Raw genomic sequence first — 5,673 nt, 5'->3', positions numbered from 1 at the left:
TTTTACAGTTAATTAGGGATAAATATTCTTGCTTTGAATATATGATTTTATATGGTCATATTTGCAATTAGGGTTCTTAATTTGTTTATAATTAACAGGAAAAACTTGTACAATGTGACAGTCTACTATGGAGGTTATTTTGTTCATGTTCCGTATTCCTCCTACACAAGTAATGTCAAAAAGGTTTATAAGAAAATCGACTTTGAAAACCTTAGTATTAATGATTTAAAGACCACATTTGGTGCTGCTGTTGGTGAGTATGATTCCCTTTATTTTAGAACTCATGCATTGAAGATTTATGTACTAATTGCTGAAAGTAAGCCAATATTGATTGAATTAAGTAAGGAATGTGCTTATAATATTGTGCTTTATGTGTACCATGTGAGTCATGCCCCTGAATCTGATGAAGAAATGGATAATTATAAATGTAATGATGATGAGTATGTAGAAATTAGGAAAGCTTGTAGAGAAGAAAAAAGAAAAATGGATGAATTGGAGAGGGAAGCTAATTTACATGAAATGTCAGGGATGGAATATGATGATTCTACTGGATCAGATGAGGGTTTTTATCCTAGTAGTTAGGAGAGTGATGATGAGTTCTGTTTTGTTAACCCTCCCCCAGATAAACAGAAAATGAAGTGTGTAGATGGGGTCTTTAATGTTAACACATCTACCAACAATATTAAATTTAAAGCTGGGATGGTATTTGGTAGTGAGAGTGATTTTAAGCAAGCTGTGAGGTCTTGTTCAATGGCTAATGGTAGACCCTACAAGTTCCTACATGATGACTTAAAAAGGGTCCAAGTTGGGTGTGCACATGGGTGTCCTTTTAGAATGTGGGTAAGTTATAATAAGGAAAAGGATGTGTGGCACTTAAAGTCAATAATAGATGAGCATAACTGTATGTGAAATTATAAAAATAAGCTAGTCACTCCCAAGTATCTTGTAGATCTATATAGGGATAAAATTAGGAAAAATCCAAACTGGAAAATTGGAGAGATGCAGGAAGAGTTTAAAAGGGTACTCAAGGTAGATGTGTGTGATTCTAAATGCTCCAGAGTTAGGAAGCAAGCTCTTTGTGGTATTGAGGAGAAAATGAAAGAACATTATGCCAAAATTAGGAAATTTGCAGGGGAGTTTTAAGGAGTAACAAAGACAACACAGTTAAGATCTCTTCTACAAGGTTGCAAGAAGGAGATCCAAACAGATTTAGAAGAATATATATGTGTTTATGCAGCCTTGAAGAATGGGTGGAAAAACTCTTGCAGACCAGTTCTAGGCCTTGATGGGTGCTTCTTGAAGACAGTGACTGGTGGCCAATTGCTTTCTGCAGTAGGGAGAGATGCAGAAAATTGTATTTACCCTGTAGCAATGACAGTAGTTGAAAGTGAAAACTATGAGTCATGGAAGTGGTTTCTGGAGCTGTTAATAACTGATCTTGATCTTGAAGATGGACATAGGAAGACACTCATTTCTGGCCAACAAAAGGTACTTATTTCCCAACTTGTACAACTTTCAATTAATTTTCATCTTGATCTAAATCATGTAATGTTTATATATCAGGGGTTGGACAAGGCAATCAGGGAATTGTTACCACAAGTGGAGCATAGATTTTGCACCAGACACCTATCTGCCAACTTGAAGAGCAAACATCCAAGTAATTTGGTCATGAGGGCATTTTTTGAAGCATCAACAGCAACTCACCCCCAGGCCTATAAGAAAGCAATGAAGGCACTTGAGCAAGCCTCTAAAGGTGCTTTTGAGAAGATGAGTGACTTAGAACCAGGTATGTGGTCCAAGGCTTTCTTTAAGACACACTCATTGACTGATTCCACTGAAAATAATATAAGTGAGTGTTTTAACTCATGGATTTTGAAAGCAAGATATATGCCTATTATTGATATGCTTATAGGGATCCATGACATGCTTATGACAAGAGTTCATCAAAAAACAGATAGAATGTCAAGATAAGATATTATTATTGTTCCAAAAGCTAAACAAATTTTAGATGAAGCAATTAAGGAATCATGTGGGCTTACTGTTCTGTGGGATGGTAGGGAGAGTTATATTGTAAAGGGTAGGGGCACATCTTGTTCAGTTAATCTGCAAAGAAGGTCCTGTTCTTGTAGAGTCTGGGATTTGTTAGGTATACCCTGTTGTCATGGTGTTACTGCAATTCAAGAGGATAGAAAGAATCCCATTGATTATGTTCACTCATGTTATTTAAAGGAAACATATATGCAGACTTATTCATACTGTTTGGATGTGATAAGGGGGGAAGATTTTTGGGAAGATGTGGAGGGTGATTTGGTGTTACCTCCATTAATTAAAAAAAACTAAAAGGCAGACCCAAAAAGATGAGAAGGAGAAAGGGTTGGGAGGGTGTTGTGTCCAGTGGTAAGAAGGTAAGAGTTAGCTATGAGGGTAGAGTTATGCATTATGGTCTGTGCAGAGAAGCTGGCCACAAAAGGGGTAAATGTCCAAATAAAGATAAGTTCCCAGAGAATTCAAAGAAGAGGAACAGGGGAAAGAAGACACAGAATGAACAAACTGCAGAAGATGAAGTTATGTAAGAACTGAAGAGGCCGGGGAGAGAGGAAACAACATGTGAAAATGATATGATGGATGAGATCTTGAGAGAACATGAACAAACACAAGGACTCGATGAATTGGGGGCCTCAATCCATAAATCACAGCCTAAGGAAACTACCAGCAGTTTTATGAAATTTGTAAGTTACATCAGTTTATGTCGATAAATGTTTAAGATAATTTTATATCAATGGTTTGTTTAATACATTTTTTATTTATATTATAGATGCCAAATCCGGGGTTGGGGAAGCATATGGGACAAATGAGCACCGGCAACACTCCACCTGTTAGCACTCCACCCGTGACCACTCCAACTGTGACTAATCCACCAGTAGCAACAAACCCCCAACAAGTGCAGTGGGACAAGTGAAAAAATTAACTCCAAGAAAGAGAGTAGCAGGACTGCCACACCCAAGAAAAAAGTAGATGAATTATTTATGCCAAAGTTAGAACCATTTGAGTACTTTAAACTCTTGTCATTTGTGACATTGAACTACTATTTATGTAGTATAACTCTATGTACGCACTATGGATTGATCTTTTGGTCTTAATATATAACTTTGGCACTGTGTTTATTTCGAACATCTCAATGTTATACTATTACATAAATATAAACATTTCATTCATAAAAACATAAACAATAACATCCATAACATTACATTCAACTAATTCTGACATAAATATTACATCATTAACATTACTTAAAGAACATAACCATAAAATAAACTAAGATAACACAGCATAGCATCTTCTTCTCTGAAATGAGCTTTTTCCTTCACCATTTCTGTTACGTTGTCCATCTTTTTTTGCATTTCCATACGCTCTTCATCAATTACTAACATTTTCCTTTCTACGAAACTCAACTCTTGCTTGATTTTAGCCAATTCGACATCTTTCATCTTCAATTTTTCTTTCAATCCATGTATAACTTCTCGGGCTCTATCAGTGTAGGGTGGATCAGCCCACAAAAAAAAATTGCACTTCTTGCAGGGATCCCTATAGTTCTTGCAGCCAAAAAACCTCCGACCCGGATCTTGAGTACCTTCTTTCCAAGCTTCTTGAAGGGGTGATATAATATCACACTTACATTTAATATTATCATATCCATGATCGACACCGAAGTTGTTTTTATGGATTCTATACGAGTTAAATGAATTGTGGGGCTGAGGCTGTAGAGCTTTTGGAAGTGGACATGGTAGAAAGAAGGGTAAAAGGAAGAACCCTAATTGCAAGAAAATAAACTGAAGAAGAAGAGAAGTAGTGATTATGGGTTATGGGTTTTAATTTACGGGTTTTAAATGGTCTGGGCGGGTACAACGGTCACATGACGTGGAAGCCATGTCACTTGTTGATTCAGCTTTCCGTCCAAAACTTAACGACACTAACGGGTAGTGACTTGATTGAAAATTTTTATGAGTGCGATCAGTTGACTGACAGCTTTTTGAGTTCGATGACCCAAGTGAAAGTTAGTGGTCACTTGAGTGACCAAAACGCCATTTAACCCTATTGCATTTTATATTGATCAATTGAGGATCCAATCATTTATAAGAAGAAATTAGGTTAAGAGTTAGAGATTTGTCAATACTAATTATAGTTTGTGTAGGTCCAATATCTAAGGGTTTACGGTAATTGAAACTTGTTGTATTTGGAATCGACAATGTTTCCGTCCAACTTTATTGATATCTTATTAAAATGTCCGTATAAGATTGTCATATTCATAGCGACCACGTGAAGTTAACAATATATATATATATATATCGCATGAGAATATGAGATATGTATTTGGCATACATGGATTATTATATAGTATAGGGATTAATATAGCGTTAGTTTAATCATTAACGACTTTTATTCATGAATAATTTCAATATTGCTCCATATACTAATTTAACAATGTTATTAATTTATTTATTTTAATTATTTTTATAAATTCGACTCAATTGTCATAACTATTTGTTTAAATTTTTAAATCATTTAGAATTTTATGACATAATTCTATAATATTTTTCATGATTGATATGATTATATTTCTATAAATATTATAGAATGGATCCAATCAAATAATGTAATTTAGTGTATATATTTATATATTAATTTAAATTAAATATATGTGGTTGGTAATAAATTGGGATAAAATATGTCTATTGAACTATTGTATACATTCCATCGTAAATGTATAATACTTAATTTTAATTTCATTAACCCTGCTTCATATCGTGTGTATTTAAAAAAATATTACATATATATTAATTAATTAAAATATTATATGAAAATATGATAAGAAATACTCCCTCCGTCCCAAAATGATCTTCCCGTTTTAACTTTTCGTACTGTTCATGGTAAACAATTGACTACTAATTTACGTCTAATCTATAAGATCAAACATAATCACGAGTGATTTTGTTGGATTCGTATTTATGAGTATTTTAATAAAATGAAATTTTTATATTTAATACAAACACGAAATTAAAGATATTAACAATCAAAAGTGTGCATTGACAAACGTGTCTAACACAAATGAGAAACGTTTTTAGGGACGGAAAGAGTAGCAAATGTAAAAGAAAAATATGATTATAATTTATTAATAATTCTCAATAATTAAAATACCAAATATTTATTCATTTAAAGATACACAAGCTAGCATACCTAATATGTGTATGATTAACAAACACATATTTAAGTAGTATAGTAGTTATAGCTCTTGCAAATCAATGGTAACACCTAGGTTCGATTCCATACTTTCCAATAAATAACATATATAAGGGTAAAATAGTCATTTCGATGAGAATAAAAAATCTCATGAATTTTATCACTATTTTCTCCTATTATATATAGAAGAGATATTTTTAAATTCTTTGTGACAATTTTTATTTAGCAAACATAAACATATCTATTATTTATGCGTAAGATATTTACTTTAGAATATGTCATTGTGCGTGGTAATGTTGGTGTCAGACCACATATTATTTATATAGAATAATGTAGCGTTATTTTATATAGTGTCTAACATATTAATACCCAAGGATGTAGGAAGATTGATAGAAATATGAATAGATAATATTTTTTTTAAAATATTTATATAAA

This window comes from Apium graveolens, chromosome 3 (assembly GCF_009905375.1).
Source record: "Apium graveolens cultivar Ventura chromosome 3, ASM990537v1, whole genome shotgun sequence".
NCBI classification, from domain to species: Eukaryota; Viridiplantae; Streptophyta; class Magnoliopsida; order Apiales; family Apiaceae; genus Apium; species Apium graveolens.
This window is presented reverse-complemented; position numbering follows the sequence as displayed.